A 17,199-nucleotide genomic window follows, 5' to 3' on the forward strand; every position below is an offset into this window, starting at 1 on the left:
GCCAGCTGAGCTTTGCCTTTGGCATACATAAATATGGAAGGGAATGCAATGTCTGGCTGTAATCTGACATACTGTAACAAGAAAAAGCTTCGAAGCTAAAAACTGGCTAATTCAGTTCTGGGGCTGTCCCACGGAAATGGTAAGAGGTGAGGTGGGAGGTGTGTCTTATAAACACACTTAAAGCCCAGTGACATCTAAAGAGGACTGGGGATGGAGTCTCAGCAATGGTTTTGTTTGAGGGTTTTGTATAGATACAGAGGAAGCATCATTTATGTGTGGGGGTTTGTAAAATAATGACTTCTAACTGATGGAGTGAAAAAGAGAATTTTAAGGGCAGAAAGTGCAGAGGTTTTAATAAAATGGGCATATGAGTAGTATATGGGCAGCATTATGGAAGTGAAGATTTTATCACCAAGATAGCAGGCAGAACTGTAATATTTTGAAGCACCATCTTTACCATGTAAAAATCCATGCTTATTACTGGGGGATAAAAGCTGCTAGCAGCAACAATCACAGTATAATCTTTGTCATCTTAAAAAACGTGACATAGGCCACTCAAATGTTTGGCAATGAATTAAATGTGGAATGTCCATATTTACAGCACTCTGTTCCTAACTGGCAGATTTTATATATTGTTAAATATTGCTCATAAGGCCTGTTTTATACTACATAGTAAAAATATACAAAGGCTTGTTTCAACCATATTGACATGGCTTCAAGGCACTGAGTGGCCTCCTTTTGTCTCTAAGCAGGCATATTCCAGGGGGAAAAAGGAAGGGGGGGGGGGAAGGACAATTATATACAAAACATAAAAAAACCCCAAAAAACAAACAAGGAGAGTATACTCATGTCAGGTGCCAAGAGCCAAAGGCAATGGTAATGAATAACTCCAAATCCCACAAAAGGCACTGAAGATTTAGAGGAAAAACAGCGCCAAAACAGATACAGAACATGAAAACGTTACAATACTCCAGACACCCAATAATGAGATAAAGCTCTGCCATGCCAGGCGTGCAACGGGAAGCCTGGAGCTGCCAAGGCCGTGAAAGATGTCCAGGAGCAGCAGAAAAACTGATGCCAGAGCGCGACGGTTGGGTGCCAAAGCCCTGGCGGAGAGCAGGAAGGCAGAGACCTGGAAAACGCGATGTTTTAATGAAAGCCCCAGCAGGAAGGGAGGCCTGGCTGAGGGGCGTCATTCAGGAAAGGAACTGCTCCGGGGGAAAGGGTGCGGAGGAGCCAGAGCGGAGCTGGTGCCAAGCAGGGATGCGCGGGCAGCCGGGGCCGCGCAGCCCTCGCAGGGGCCAGGTCGGGGCTGCGGGACGAGGCAAGGCTGCGGTGAAGGGCAGCGCGGGGCGGAGGGCAGGGGCGGACAGCGGCAGCGCGGAGCCGGAGCCGGGGCGGGGCGAGCGGAGTGGGCGGGCAGCCGCAGCGGGCGGGCGGAGCGCGGTGCGTGTGCGCGGCCCGGCCCCGGCTCATTACTCAGCGGCCGAGGGAGGAGGCGGTGGTGAGTGCGGTGTTGAGGGGCCGTGGCAGTGCTGGAGCGGCGGGGGTGTGGGGGGAACAAGGCCGAGCCAGGAAGGGGCAGGATATGGTATTGTACTGTATGGCACTGTTGTATGAGGCATGATACGGTGCACGGGCGAGTGGCCGCGCTGCGGGGGCCGGGCCCGCTGTCGGCGGTTTTGTTTATGTTTTGGCGGGGCAGCGGTGGGGAGGGAGCTGGGGCCGGCCCGTGCCCTTGCCCAGAGGCGGGCGGTGGTGCGGGGCTCTCCGCTCCGGTGACCTTCCCTGCCTGGTAGGGCTGGAGGTGTCTCGGTGGATAATGGCGGGGGCCTCTTTGTTGGTGTGGCAGGAGGGGCAGGAGGCTCGGCGCGGGGCTCCTCCTTCTCCTGCGGGGAGCGGGGGTACCCGGGCAGGCCGGGCTGGCGTCGCCTTCCAGCCTGGCCGCCCGCTCGGCCTCCGGGGAGGGAAGGGTCTGCGGGCGAGGGGGTCGGAATGCTGCCCTGCGAGTGAGCGAGCCACCTCTGCGGCCAACTTCCATGACCTTGCTCCTAAAATTGCCCCTCTGGGCAAAAAATACCCCTCTGGGATAATGTAACTGCTCCAGGTAATAGGTGCTTGGGGGAGTGCATCAGTGTCTTTGATTTGTTTTCCTTTTAATTCTTACATTTATTGAGAAAGGAGTGAGCTGTCTCTTTGCAGGCAATTTCTTTTTCTCTTTGGTTTCCCTGTGTTCTTACATCCAGTTTGGCTCCCAAAGCCAGTTTCTTTATGCCTTTTTATCTGGAGTGGTTCTATCAGTGAAGTTTGACCTGAGCACCACTCATAATAACCTACAAATATAAATCCCACTTGATTTGTCCCCACTCACCATCCCCCCAGCTACAATAATGGTTTTGAGTGTATAGCATGTTGGAATTTTGATGTTGTACAGAACAGGCGTGCTGAAGCCTTTCAGACAATCAAAAAATCCTACACACTTTGGCCTATCTGATAATATAAACACAAAGGGTGTTAGGCTTGTTCGGGGAAGGAAAGTATTACTTGCCCTAGGGCTTGTGCATGTGGAATTGAGCAAGCTTACTGATTGCAGCTGGGTTTTACTTACAGGTGTGGAAACTTAACCAGTGGTGGTCTCACCTGATCTCACTTCCAGAGATGCCAACAAATTCACTTCTAGGCCAGAATAGTATGAATCCTCAATGTATTTGTAGGTATATCAGTATATTAGGTAACTTGGAAATGGTTTAAACTGCAACGTGAAGAGAAACTGGTCTGAACCTAGTTAAGGGGCAACGGTAAGTCAGAGTGAGCTCACTGACTTACTTGAGCATTCCTTGTATGTGATGAAGAGAAACTCTTAATTCTTCTAGTAATAGTTAAGAAAAATATGTTGAATTTAAAATAGTCTCCTGCTTTCATCTTAGTCTGTGGGGGTAGCCATCTTGTCTTTTGTCCTCACTTGGTTCAAAGGTATGTAACATAGACTAGCTTGATAGTAGGATGCAGGTATGGAGTTCTGCAGAATGGGTGATGTCAGTGCAGGACCAGACAAATGGCAGCTGCCTGTTGGCTATTGACAGTTTGCAGGGCCAGCTGGCCAGAAGTGTGATAGGAGAAGGGAGAGAGAAACATCTGCTGAACAGGACTAACCCACAGTTGCAGAGGGTGTATGAAGTTGTTTTGTCATCAGTCTGAAAAAGGAATTTTAATGGTATCTTCCTGTCCTCCAGTGCAGAAGTTCCCAACCTGTTTGGACCATCGGCTTGTATAAGCATTCAAAATAATCTTGTGGGCTGCCATATACTTCATGGAGACTTCTAGGTCAGAAGTGTTAGTCAAATGATTTAATATGGTTCCGAGTCCTGAAGTTCTGGACTGCTTGTTCTAGGCAGGAGTTGCCTTTTGTATATGTGTTTTGTGCTTGAACTTTTAACCCTGATCTTAGGGACCAAGGCCTTTGGCTTTTAGGGGTACAGGTATAACCTTCTTTGCAAAGGCTTTAGGTAAACTTGTTATATTGATGAATTGCTGTGCAAATCTTAGGGAATAAACGAGTGTTTAGAGATTTTGACAGCAGTTTATTTTCTGCCTGCTACTTAGCTGAAATGAATTAATGTGTTTATTTCATGTTTGTTTTTGTTTGTTTGTTTGTTTAAACCGTGAGCTAATGGGATAGTATTCGAGATTATAATGCTACCTGGTTATTTGTTCACTGTAGATGTGGTTTCTGGTTTCTTTCATCCTTCACAACTGTCTAAATTGTTTGAGTACTTATTGTTTAAAAGATGCGTGGAAGGTATGTGCTCAGCTCCTGGTTTCTGAGGATTGATCCAGTATTCTGGGCAAATATAAATATCCTTGGTAGTCTACATGGTGTACTGTTTCTTAAACTTATTTTCCCACTCACACCTCTGGGGGGGAAAATGTGATCTGTGTGTCTACAGTTTGACTATATATTTTTGTTCATTGCTGTATCATTTTAGAAATTGGACTAATATGGTTTTGATCCTAGTTTTTATTAATAAAAATGTATTTTATTGTGGTGTTTCCTTTAAAAGAAACCCCTTAGTCCTTAATTCAAAACCTGCAGAAACAGGCTTCTGTTTATGTTACTTAAAGATCTCTTGGCTTTTGAAAGCACTTTAAAAATCCAGTTGAGACTACTTATGTTGTTCACCTGCTGTGAAATTCACCACAGTTTGGACATGGATTCTACAAGACACTTTTTACTTTGATTTGATAATCTAAACATCTAGTTTTCAAATCTTTCAAGAATCCGCTTGTTTAAATGAAGACGGAATTTCACCTTTAAATTTGATAAAAGCCCTTTCTGGCTATCCTTGTGAAAAGATGAGCTATATTTAGAGAGGCATTCATTGCTCAATTGCAAGGTATATTTGCATGAAAATACAGCAATAGTTACTTTTACTTCCATACATTGTTTTAAACAGTGACTGTAGTGTTAGTGAAAGATACTTGGTTGATAAAGTCCTTGAATTTTCAGAGCAATTATAAGGGTTTATATTTCTATAACATCACACCATAGTTTCATGTTGAGTGGCTACCTTGCTTAAGCAGTTTCTCTTACCTGCTATTTCTTACCAGCTGGTGTGTGGCAAAATAGATCAAGGAGCTAACTGATCCAGGTGAAAAAAAATCTTCCTCTTGGACTATTTTTCGGCCTGATTAATTCCCTTATGTGTCTGAACAAACAGCTATACCATTGCCAGATTGAAAGACAAGGAGGCTGCTTAGGTGGGGATTGTTATCAGTCATACACATGTACAAAAGTATTTACAGTTCAAGTAGTAGTTGCTAGAAGACTAAAATGATGGGAGTGGGCAAACCTCTTCTATGTTGAGAAGTGCTTGTTTAAAGATCTATTTGCAGACTTGTCTTCTGCTGCTGTAACTGAAAAGCATTCTGAACAAGATGTTTATTTTGGTTTCTTGAATGCACTTTAGAGCCCAAAATTAATTGGGGATGAGGACCCATTTGTAGTGAATGTTGATACAGAAGTTATGTGTAGTTAACTTCATGTGGATGGACATCCTCTTCCACACCTAACTATTGTTTCAAAGCATACATGTAGTATCAATAGGGGCCCTAAAATAAAACAATTTTAGGAATGGAAATTTTTGAACTTGAGGTAGGGGGCTGATGCAGAAGATGAATCCTCACAGTGCTGATAAACTCTGTTTTCCTGCTTTCTTTAAATACTGTGTTCGTGAAGAAAAAAATATGAAATATTTTAGGACTGTATTTTACATGTAGGAATGCAAGTACTCATCTTTTGTGATACTGCTAAAATATGTAGCTTTTATCTTTTCAGTTATTCTGCTTGGTAGGGGCAGCTTTTAATTCAGCGTTCAAAACTTCTCTTACTATAGCTTTTCCCAGCTTATTATGTCTCACAAATGCATGAAGTCTTCAGGAAAAAAAAGCTTGAAATACCCTACTCTTCTATCCCAACTCTTACCCAAAATACAGGATTGCATATGTAGGTCACTGAGGAGCTTTCCAAGTTGTTTGTCTTTACCAAATACTTTGTGGAATTTATTAGTAGCATTCATCTGTACAAATATCCATACAAAAAGATATTTTTAAGAAATGTGCTGCCTTAGAACTTGAAGATGATGGTGAGAAATTCATGATGACTTTATGATGGGTGGAATACGTTGCCAATATGTTGACTTAAAATTTACAAGCAATAAATGTAGTAAATAGCAATAAGCGTAGGTGTGTGTGATATAACCTTTAATTAAAGAGAATTAATATTTGAAGAATTAAGTCACAGAAAATAAAATCAAAATGAACCAGAATTGCTAGATACTTTAAAAGTGTAACTTAAGATTTCCTTGATGCAAACTTTGATGTTTGAGCTCAAAGAACACACCAAGCACATGGTAGCGGGCCTCTTTTCCTGAGCTGGAAGACTCTACCATTCTCTGTAGCATAAGGAACACTCCGACTTATCATACAGCTGACAATGAATAGCAATTTGCTTCTGCTATAGACTCTACAAAGCCTTTGGGTGAGAGCTCCTCCAGGAGAGACTGGACCTGACTGCATCAGACTCTGAGAAGGAGATCCATTACTGATGTTGAATCAGATCAGTGTGGAGAACATCCCACCAGCTGTTTATATAGTACTATTACCCTGAGTTACTTATTCTGTAAAATAGTTTTGTAAGGTTTTCTAAGGCCTATTTTCTTAGATTTGTGCGAGAAGAGATAATTTTGGTGTACCAGGCTTATAATTAATAGGAACACATTTCTCCTTAACTTCAGATGCTTTTTTCCTCTAAGTGGTTAGAAACTAATTTTTAGTTCTTTTTCTGTCCAAATTGGTTGCCTGTAAGCTTCATACTAAATAAGCCTCATAGTTGTTGCCCATATTGTCACTTCTGTTGTTGGATAAATGCTGCTTGATATGTGAACAGACGGGATGCTTATTAAATCATTCTCAGTTGGATACTGTAGACTAATACTAAAATGGTGACTGCAGAGAATTCACTTAATGGTCACTTGTATTGCAAACAAATACTTGCAATATTGCAAATACTGTATATGTGCTCATGTGTGTATACACTTAAAATAAAAAGGGGAAACATTAATTCTACAGAGCTGCTGGAAAGCGTATTCACTAATTACTGATTTTGAGTATTAAAGTGAACCCCAAACCAAAAAACAATTCTCGCAACCTCTCATTAATTATACTGACATTGTACCAAGTTTTGGGTTTTTTCGTTGGGGTTTTTTTTTTTTTTTTTTTGTTGGTTTTGTTTTTAAACTATAGATCTTAAAAGCATGTGGGGAAATGTCTTAATCATGTCCCCTCATTATAGTCTGTGTCCATTCAAGCATTTACCTTGTACCTTAGTCTGCTGAGCAAAACCTGAAATGTCTCCAGTCTGGTGTTTTGATTGTTATGAAATAAGAAGAATGAACATTAGGTATCATGTTTCTCAGTGTGATCTCAAATTCATAGAAATACTATGTGCGTGTCTCTATATAGAAGAGGACTTTGGACTCCTGATGAATGAGAAGCTGAGCAGAAGTCAGCAGTGGGCCTCTGTAGCCTTCAAGACTAATCATTTACTGGGCTGCATTAGAAAGAGCCTGGCTGACATGTACAGGGAAGGGACTGTTCGCATCTGTGGGGCAGCTGTGAAGCTCTAGCCGCAGTGCTGTGCAGTAGATCACCCATATACATGCCCTGTGTGAGACAAACTGGAGGGAGTCCGGCACTGGGTTGCTCAGATGGTTGGGGGCTGGAGCACCTGAGGGTGAGGAGGAGGGACTGGGTCTGCAACCTGAGGAAGAGAAAGCCAAGGGAGAATGTAATTGCACTATTTAACCATCTTTAAGCAAGGTATTACAGAGATGATGGAGCCACTTTCCTCTCAGAAGTGTATGGTGAGAAGATGAATCAATGGTTGCAAGACATAAGAATGGAAATTTCAGTAGGTCATGAAGGGAATGTCCTGTTGCATGGGAGTGGGTGAGTGCTGCAACAAGAGTCGAGAGAGGTCATGCAATCTCCATCTATGGAGACTTTTGACTGGACAAGGTGCAGGGCAGCCTGATAGGAATACAGATTTTAAGTTTGCCTGTTTTGAGCAGGTAGATGACCTCCAGAGGCTCCTTTCAAGCTCCATTATGATTTTACTCTTTACAGATCTTTTAAGTTTTATTTTCAGAGTAGCTTGAGGAAATTGGCAAAACAAAGGCACAGTGATGTAGATAACAAGGCTGCTCAGAACTGTATTAGGAGCTGCGGAGGGAAGAGTAATAAGACATGATAAGGATCTTCATTCAAGACTGCTGGTGGCAATACTGGCATTTTTCTGCCCTGCATTGAACTTTCCAGCTGACTAGGCCAGAAGTGCTTGCAGGCTACCATAAAGGATGCACACAAAAAAAGGTTATGGTACCTATCATGCCTGTGATCACTGCGATGAACGTGAAAACCTATTTCCAAAGGAACAGCCTGCAGTAAGCAGCCTCGTAGCCAGCTGAAGTTTCTCCAGCTTTTGCTTTCTGTAGCGGAAGAGCATACTGGCAGCTGCTGCTGTGAGGCTTTGATCTTCTGCTGGGCAGGTGATGATTCCTTAACGCTTAGCTGGAGCATGGTTGCTTGAAGTGGCTTCATGGAGCAAACCTGCTCTGATTTCGAGTTGATCGCCATAGCAGCTCATGACTGCAGAAAGGTGGTAGAGCTAATTGCAGCTGAGAGAAAGTAAAAGAGCCATGGCAGATCCGTAAATCTTTCTGTACTATGGTCCTTAATGCTTGTGTTGCCTCGAGAAGACAGTGTTGTGCAGCTCATTTGTTTCTGTTAATTCTTACATATTTTTCCATTTAGTCATGTTAACAAAAAAATCTTAAGGAAAGGGAGGTGAGCAGAAGAGGAAGTTAAAACCCAGAGTGATTGTTCTGTGCAAAGCAGCTCTCCTAGGGTTTGAACCTGTAGGTAGTTAAATATGTGAATACAGCTGTGCATGTGTGTAAGATAGCGTTGTATGGGAGATCTCGTGCTAGGGATAGCACATCCTTGCAAGCCCTAGATATAGTCTTTAATAGCTTTAACACCTAAGATTACGTCGGAGCAAGGTTATCAGTAGTTACGATACTTGCAGGATCTTGGGTATAAAAGTACAAGCATAGGTTTGAACATGTAATCTTAATTTTAACTTTTACTGTAGAAACAGTAAAAGTGAATCTTGACATGCTTGACATGCCAATCAGCGTGAATCATAGAATGGTTAGGGTTGGAAAGGACTTTAAAGATCACCTGTTTCCAGCCCCCTTGCTATGGGCAGGGACACCTTCCACGAGACTAGGTTGCTCAAAGCCCCATCCAACCTGGCCTTGAACACTGCTAGGGATGGAGCAGCCAAGCTTCTCTGGGCAACCTGTTCCAGCACCTCACCACCCTCGCAGTAAAGAATTTCTTCCCTACATGTAATCTCAATCTACCTTTCAGTTGAAAGTTGAAATCTTGATAAATTCTTGATTGTTCATTGTATGAATGTTTTGGATAGTGAGAAACATCCTGGAAGGGTAGTAACACAATATCGTAAACAGCTTTATTAGAAGGGTATAGGCTGGGTTCTCTTGTTTCATTTTGTGCTGGAAGTGAATAGTCAGGAGACACACAGTAGCAGGAATGTCCTTGTGGGTGCTGGGTTCGTCTAATGAGCAGTGAGGCCTTCCAATAGTGAGTTACTTTCATTTGCACAGTTGCTGCAATGCAAAACTCCTTGTTGCTGAACAATAGCGAGGGTTTCTTTTGCTGTTTTTTAAATTGGAGCATTACAGGATTCTTGTGCCACTTAGATGTCGAGATGGAAGAAAAAAAGAGTTCAGTTTCTAATAAGATTATGTTGGACATAAAAGGGTTTCATTAATATTAGCATGACATTGCAGGGAAGTTAGAAATCTTGATGTGGCTAGAGCTACTTTATTCTCCCACTCTTTTAGTTTATTTGAAGTACTTTCTTCTGAGTTTTCTTCAGAAAATTTCTCATCACAACTCTTCATGTGCATAGCCAGTAGCTCTAGCATATGGTGCACAGCAATGCTTCTGAAGTGAGTTTTTGTTCTTGTTTAAAGAATGGGAATTCTCAAACTCTTCCTAGTTTGGGAACTTAGGTCTTAAGGTTTTTTTTTTTTTGGTGGTTTTTTTTTTTTTTTTTTTTTTTTGCTAGGTCAGAGCATCAGGCACTACTGAAGTATAGAAATGGAACAACAGAACAGACTATCTCCATTAGTAATGCATCCTGTAGATTGGTGTAGATTTCTACAAACTACCTAGGAAGTAAAGCCTTAATTTAGAACTGTTCTGCTTTGCTTCCCACCCCACTCCCAGAAAATTATTGTACAAAGTGCTGTACTGCATTACTAGAGGTATCTGTGAAGGAATTGTTAGGGCTGAGATTGTAATATATTTTGGAGTATTTTGTTCCATTCTAAAGCTCTTATTAGTGAGGTGTTTTATGCAAGTACTTTAGACAGGATTTCATAGCACATTAGACTGCTTGCACTTAAGAGATAAATGCATGAATTAGTGAAAGTAGCACATTCATAATTGGATTATAAGTTTTTGTAACTAGGATTTAAAGTTTAAATGTTTTGAGATTTATTTATTTCTTTTCTGTGGAACTATTGATGTAGTTCCTAAATGTAGTTTTAAAACATTCTGAAAACATGTCTCCCAGCTGTTATGCAACTCCTTGATTTCTCTAATGTTCTGAGCTACTGTCCTCTTCATCACTGATATTTAACAAGTATTTTAGGTCACTTGGTAGCTTTTGTTTGCTTGTGTCCTTTAGAAGAGTTGGAGAATATTCTGATCTGTTTCTTCTTCTGAAACATTTAGCTTCATCTTGCCCTACAAGAAGAGGTTAAAGAACAAGCATTTCCTCCTACTCCAGAAGTAATCCTAGAAACAGATTTCACTTCTAACCTTGTGCAGATCTCATTGGAGTACTCTGAGTCATATTTACTGATTTATTTTGCTGATGGTTTGCCTGTATTTCTATATTCTTGCTTTGCCAGTGGTCATTGGATGGACAGAGAGCTAGCATATGCACACAAACTCTTGTAGTATGGTTAGAATTAACAGTTCCTTAGGTAGTTAGCTGAAAGAGCGTAGTGCCAAGATTAATAGTTTATTCTTGTGAATTTCAAGTTAGATTATGGTTAAGCTTTTTCTAGTCCCTGAGTAAGCTGAATGGGCCATGACGTATGATTCTGCACAAAATGTAATATGGAATAGCATTCTCTTGAACGCAGTAGTCCCAGTCATTTGGCAGGAGTATGGTTTAAGTGAGATTTTTAACCCGTTTTCTGGGTTCCAACAGCACACATTCATATTGCATTTTTGACACAGTTGAGTTGGATACTTAAAATGGAACAGCTTTTTGAAGTCTTGCTTCTCTGAATTTTCACTGATTTCAGATTCTAAGAATAGTCCTCTAAAAAAAAAAAAAAAGGAGTTACAAATAATGCCCTGCCATAAACCTGAATATTTTAAACTTTTAAAAAAATGTTTACCGTGATTTTCTCCCTATTTACTGTCCTTTTGTATAATCTTTTATTTGAAAAAGGATTAAGGAATTGAAAGATCCTTGCCTCATCCTATTATTTCTGAAAAAGAGTTTTGCTAAGAATAGTCTTTTAATCTGCTGTCATAACAGCTTCTTTGCCAAACTGCAGAATTAGACAAGTTTTCTTTTGATAGAGCCATTCTGCTTTATGATTTCTGCAGCAAAACTGACCTGCAAGAGACAGTTGGGAAAGTGTTACTTCATATATAGCGATAATAGGATTCATTATGGAACCATCTGTAGTGGAGCTTCATGTGACATTACACTGAAGAAGCTGTGGAGATATTCTCCCCATGAAATGTAGCACAGCAGAGTGTTTGCAGAGGGATAATTTTTTTGGTAGATGTAGCACTATTCATTCTGATAGTGCTTGTTCTAGAAAAATACTACCTTTTTTTTTTTTTTTTTGGTGATTAAAGTCACAGTTTAGGAGTCCATTAAAAGAATCTCTTCATTTACATCCTATTGGCATGTTAATCAAACCCATTTTAAAAAGGAAGATAGTTATCTTAAAGAATCTCTGCTAAGGTCTAATCAATCACTTCTTAAAAAGATAATGTTTAAGAATAGAGAAACTCTGCAGTATATTCCATTACAAATACATTATTTCACTGTGCAACGTCCTGTTTGATCTCTGTGTTGTATATATCCTTATCACAAAATACAAAACCCTGGAAAACTTACAGTACAGAATTTCATAGAGTAGCAGAGTGTCACTGTAAGAAAGAAAATCAGAAGTGATTTACAACTTGGTGAGGATGTGAATGTTAAATAAGTGCTGTTGGCCACAGATGAGGACTTTCCAGAGAGGATGTGCTGGTATTCCAGGGCAGATGTTGACTTACTGGTCATGTTACAGGAACTGACTTGACAATGAGAAATGCTGGGAGGTTGTAAATGCTGCTGTCTTATTTGTTGTTGATTTGGATAACCAGGGCTGATTTGACTATCACCAAAATCAACTCGCAAGCCTCAGATAAAGTTTGGGTAAATCTTCATAAGTCTTAGTACAGTTGTCAGGATATTTCAAATGCTTACATTGGTGGCTTTCTCTAGAGATTGCTTCATGTTCAGAATATATACCTTTTAAAAACATATACTCCAGAAACCAGGAAATCTGGATAGCACCAAGTGTTTAATATTCACAGATGATAAAGAAGTGACAGGTTTCATCTCCTTTGCCACAACCATCAGACTTCCCTGCTTCCTTTGAGGAGAGGGAGATGGCTGAAGGAATGGTATATAACCAAGCACAAATGTTCACATCTTTTCATGGAGCTGATAGTATGCATTCACTTATGCCTCTTTCTTTCCTTGTCTTCAGGCTACTGGAAGTGTGATTTTAAGACCATGCTGTATATTTTGACTTATTTTTTCATTCTTCTGTTTTCTGAATCTTAATCTTGTTTTACTTCAGCTTGCCATGTTACAAAGCTAGAGCTGCTGGTGTCTGTAATGTGTGTTTTACTTAATTGCCAGGCAGAGCCTAAACCAACAGGCTGTGGATAATTTTCTCCTGTGACCAGCTGCTTTAGTGATTGTCATAAAGGAGAGATAAAACTGAGTAGCACTAAAAGTGCCAGAGGTGAGGCCAGCTATCTGACTGGTTTAGGTAATATGAGTGTCCAGAAGATAAATAGAAATGTGCAGTTCCATGTGTTGTTTTTTTTTTTTCCTGTGCTTTGTGACAATCTCTTATTGTCTCTGTGCCATTAAAAACAATACCTTAACTTTTCATAAGTGATTAGTGTATGCTAGTATTTTTTTGTAGTATAAGGTCTGTAGCTTATAGAGTGGCGTTATGTGACAATATTTTGGAGTATTAGAGAAACTGAGGTGCAAGAGTAGGAAGGTGGATAGGTGAAATCCTCTCAATAACAGCTTTATCGATAAAAAGCAGAAAAAAAAAGTATTTTGAAAAGAGAATCACTGCAAAACTGATGTCATTTGTGAATACTTTACTGTGTGTGTGCATTTGTTACTTTCTTAATTGTCCTGATTGTGCAAGGTAGGTGTGTTTGTAAAGAAGGCAGTTCTCAGCTGAATTTGATTTGATATTAAACAAATGTTTTAGAAGCAGCAGAAATTATATTGGTTGTCTAATTTTGGATCTTTTGTACGAGATGTTTCACAATATGAGAATTGTGTTTAGAAATGCACGTAGCGGTTAAATATTGATTTTTATATAGAGGGTACTCTGAGGTTGTGAATGCAGGTTCATCATTTGACATTGGTGCTGCTGACCCCTGTTCAGGAGTAGTGCTTTCTTAAACCACTTTAGAAAATATTGCTGTTTGATACTTGGTTTGCATAAGTGCATGCTGTGAGCTTCTGAGGAAAATGTGATGTGAAGTGGCCACGCTGGCCTGGCCTGCGCTCCACAGGGAACAGTGTGTGAAATCGCTGTTGGAGCTTTGGTGGCCCTGTCTGTGCCAGCTGGCCGAGCAGTGCTAGGAAATGGCTCAGCTGGAGCAGTGCTTAACAGCAGGAATTGGTTTTGTGGCTTTCTATGCATTTGCATGTGGTCTTACACTACCTATTTCTAGACGAATGCCAGTATCTCAATATTCTGCTAGTTACAGTCTTCATTTTGTTGCTGCCAATCATAGGTCTTTCCTTATTCTTAAGCAGCCTCTGAATTGTTGGTTACTTCTGACATTAATCTGACCTTTTGAAGTTACTTGAAGCATGGAAGTGGTAAAGCTTAAGTTCCAGTTGCTTAATATAAAATTCCCTGAGTGCTGCTCACTTTCTCCAACTTCAGGTTTACCCAATTTCAGGTTCAGCTGTTAATATTTTGGCACTGACGATGGCAACTTGTGACAGATTGCTATTTCTGGCTGCCTAGTATTTGAACATGATTTGATGCAGGGAATTCAAGCACTGATGCATAAAATGTAACGTTGAAAATTAGCTGTTTGAGCTCATCCCTGGTTTTATTATTAACCTTTTACTGTGGCTTGTGAAACATTTGTGGTGAGGTTCCCAGAATGACAGTAGAAACATCTGCTTTTGGCTGAGATGCTATGGCATTGATCAGATCAGTCTGACAGGAGCAGTGCTAGAGAACACGCCAGCTTCAAGTTGCTGCCTGTATGACTAACCCTGCAAATATAATCCCTAGGGTATCGTAGCTTCAGTGACACTGCAGAACGTGTCCTCAGCCTTGGTGAAATCACCTTGTTTGAGAGAGGAGCAGCACGAAAAGGGAAAACTCAAGGGGCTGCATTTGCCAGCAGCTGCTACTGAAGAGCTCTGCTGGGGAAATAAGTATGTTCCTCTTCCCTGGAGAAATCCTTGACTGACTGCAAGTAGTAACTCTCCTCTCCCTTCTCTCCCTCCAAAGCAAACAAAGAAACCAAGTGCTACTGCTGCTTGTAGGTCAGGCTATTTACCTGCACTCTGCCCTGGTGCTGCAACTGCTGTCACGGCCCCTCCATGGGGGTCATGTGCTAATTGAAATGACTAGAAGGCAGCGCAGGTCAGTTTAAGGTGAAAAATGAAACACGCATTTGCTATCCTTATTTGTGTATATACAAATTTCTTTCAATAACTTCTAGTCTGTCCCTAAGCTGGGACCTGGCTTTCAGTGGCTGTGAAATCTTATATGTGCATTCTGCCCCCTTCCATAACACACTGAAATTATTTTTATTCACTGGGTAATGCAATATATGGCTTGGTAATTACAGTTCGTAAAACGTGTAAATATTAGGCTGGGAAAGATTTAAATTGCAGGAAGCTCACTAAAAGTAATTAAAAAATAAAATTGCTGGTTCTGTTTCTATGAAGAAGTTTTCTCCTTTCCTGCTCCCCAAATTCTACATTAAGATAAATGTTAAAGGTAAGAGTTCACCCATATTTGCAAGAGGAAAATATAGAGAGCTGTGCCTGGCAGTATGCTGAAGAAATCTGAATTATTGAGAGGTTGGCTAGCATTTGTCAGCAGCTCTGCAGATAGCCCTGGTGTCTCCCTAGAAGATTAGTTCATCCTCAGTTCCCTTGGATTCCGGTCTCTTGCCTCTTCCTCACTGTGCATTCTACAGATGGGGAAAAGAAAGCCCAAATCTTCCTCTACTAATTCAGGCTCTTCTTTGTTGTTGTGTTTTGTGGTGGGTTTTTTGGTGTTTCTTGGGTTTTGGGTTTTTTTTTTTTTTTTTTTTTTCTTTCATGTTATCCTTTGTAAACCTTAAAGATGTGTTTCTGGTTTGATTCAGGATCTGGAAAAACTCTTACTTTGTTTCTGATTTTTAAAACATTTTTTCTTCCATAATCCATAGTCATAACTGGCAGTTAGAAAGACTCTTTTTTGCACTGTAGTCCAGGCTGCCTTGGCACTTTTGAAGAACTATAGGGTAGATGCAGTTTCTTGCCTATATGTGAAGTGCAAGGTCTGGAGTTTGTGAGGATTGAAGGAACTGCCTCTGCTGTGAGGAAGCACAGGAACACCTCTGCTGGAAGGTGGAAATGGGGGAGGTTGGCCCCAAAGCTGGACTTGCTGGAGTACAGGATGCAAGTATTTTTGAGGCAGAAAAGGAAGTAAGGAATGGATAGTGTGTACTGTTACGTCTGTTGAGAGAAATATGGGTCTAGAGAGCAGAAGCAATCCAAAGGCTGGAGAGATGTATGTGTTGCAAGAGGGCAGCTTGGTTTAGAGCATCTGAGAGTATCTCACCTGCAAAAAGGTTTTCTGTGAACATTAAAGTGTACTTAAGCAGCATGAAAAATGCTTAGTTTTCTCCATTTGAGTTCCTACCTTCAATCACTACTAATCTGGGTGAAGACTCAAAGCACCTCATGATTCTTGAGGTCCTTTATAGTTCTTTTAGACTTACATCTGGACATGATGGTTTTAAGAAAGGTCTCTGTATGTGAGGTAGTAGGATTACTTGTCTGTTGCAAACAGAAATGGGATTTGAGGAAACACATCAGTTGTGGAGATTAAAATCAGATTATTAGACTTTTTTTTGTGAGTGCCTCTTTCAGAAAGCGATAGCAGGTTCTTGGAATGCTCTTTTGTAGACAACATGAAGTATTGAATTTAGCAGAATTTTGTATTTTACTAAGGGAATCTTTATTGACCACTGATAAAGAAAGAAGTACAGACTTTTTATTTACCAGGTTAAGAATTTGGAACAAGAAGTTGAATTTTAAATATTTTATGAATTGCTTTTATGTTTTATGTAAATACTCTTTTATGTAAATACTCTTTTCCAAGCAATGTAATTTGTTAATTTTCCTTGTCACAGGGGAGGCATACTTGCTCCTTTGCTTAGAGCCTCTTGTGCTCCCAACTGTCCCACATACAGATTTTGTGTTTAAGAGGAAAGCCAGTGTTCCTTTTAATTTTACAAATGTCTATATTTTACTTTTCTATAGATGGGGGAGGGGTCACCGTGCAGGTTTGACGTGGAATTCAGTATGGAGTGTGCGTTGTTGTGAGTTGTGTAAATCTGCTGTTTGAGTGGTAGACAGCTCCTTAATATTGACTGGGGCGCCAAGTGATTTTTTGAATGCAAAATTAGGTTCAGTTCATTGCATTTCATTCAATTAGGTACTCTTTTTATGGAAACTGTAATAAGGTGAATATTGGCCAAGAAAAGGCTGCTGGAGTGAAGGGACTGGTTTATTTCCCTGAATGTTCTCCCCTTCTCGGTAGATTCCTCAGATTACAGTTACTGTCTTGATATTCAGATGAGGTGACAGAAATACATGAAGGAAACTATATCTGGAAAAAGTCATCATGTCGTCCAACTGGAACATGTTGTTAGAGCCAATATATGAACATGTAAACTGCAACACTAAATCACTGGAAAGATTGCTTTGGTATTAATGGATTTCATGCATTGTTAATTTAAGACTCTGCATGGTTGTTTCCTGTAAAAGGTACCTAGAACAGAGTTGATTTAACAGAGAGGGCTCTAAGTCTTCCCAACAGATTTATCAATCTGGCAATGATATTTGCTGAACCACTAAGATAATTTTTTGGTATAAACAGATGGTATTATGTTCTCTTAAGTTTCGTTTTGTTACTTTATACTCAAAAGTTTTTTGCTATAAAACCGTATTTATTTTTCTATACCAAA

At 40.4% G+C, this 17,199-nt stretch overlaps 1 protein-coding gene across 4 annotated transcripts in view; it reads left to right on the top strand.

Moving 5' to 3' along the window:
* Positions 1-1,424: 1,424 nt before the first annotated feature.
* MAPK8 (mitogen-activated protein kinase 8) overlaps positions 1,425-17,199 on the top strand; it is a 52,769-nt gene continuing 36,994 nt past the window's right edge. For 3 of the 4 annotated variants that reach the window (XM_030486303.1, XM_030486298.1, XM_030486302.1), the window contains exon 1: positions 1,425-1,504. The gene's annotated coding sequence lies outside the window, so the exon portion shown is untranslated. Of the gene's footprint in view, positions 1,592-17,199 lie in introns of all 4 variants that reach the window. The other variant, XM_030486301.1, reaches the window with a different exon arrangement.

The sequence above is a fragment of the Strigops habroptila genome, chromosome 5, assembly GCF_004027225.2.
Source record: "Strigops habroptila isolate Jane chromosome 5, bStrHab1.2.pri, whole genome shotgun sequence".
Classification (NCBI taxonomy): Eukaryota; Metazoa; Chordata; class Aves; order Psittaciformes; family Psittacidae; genus Strigops; species Strigops habroptila.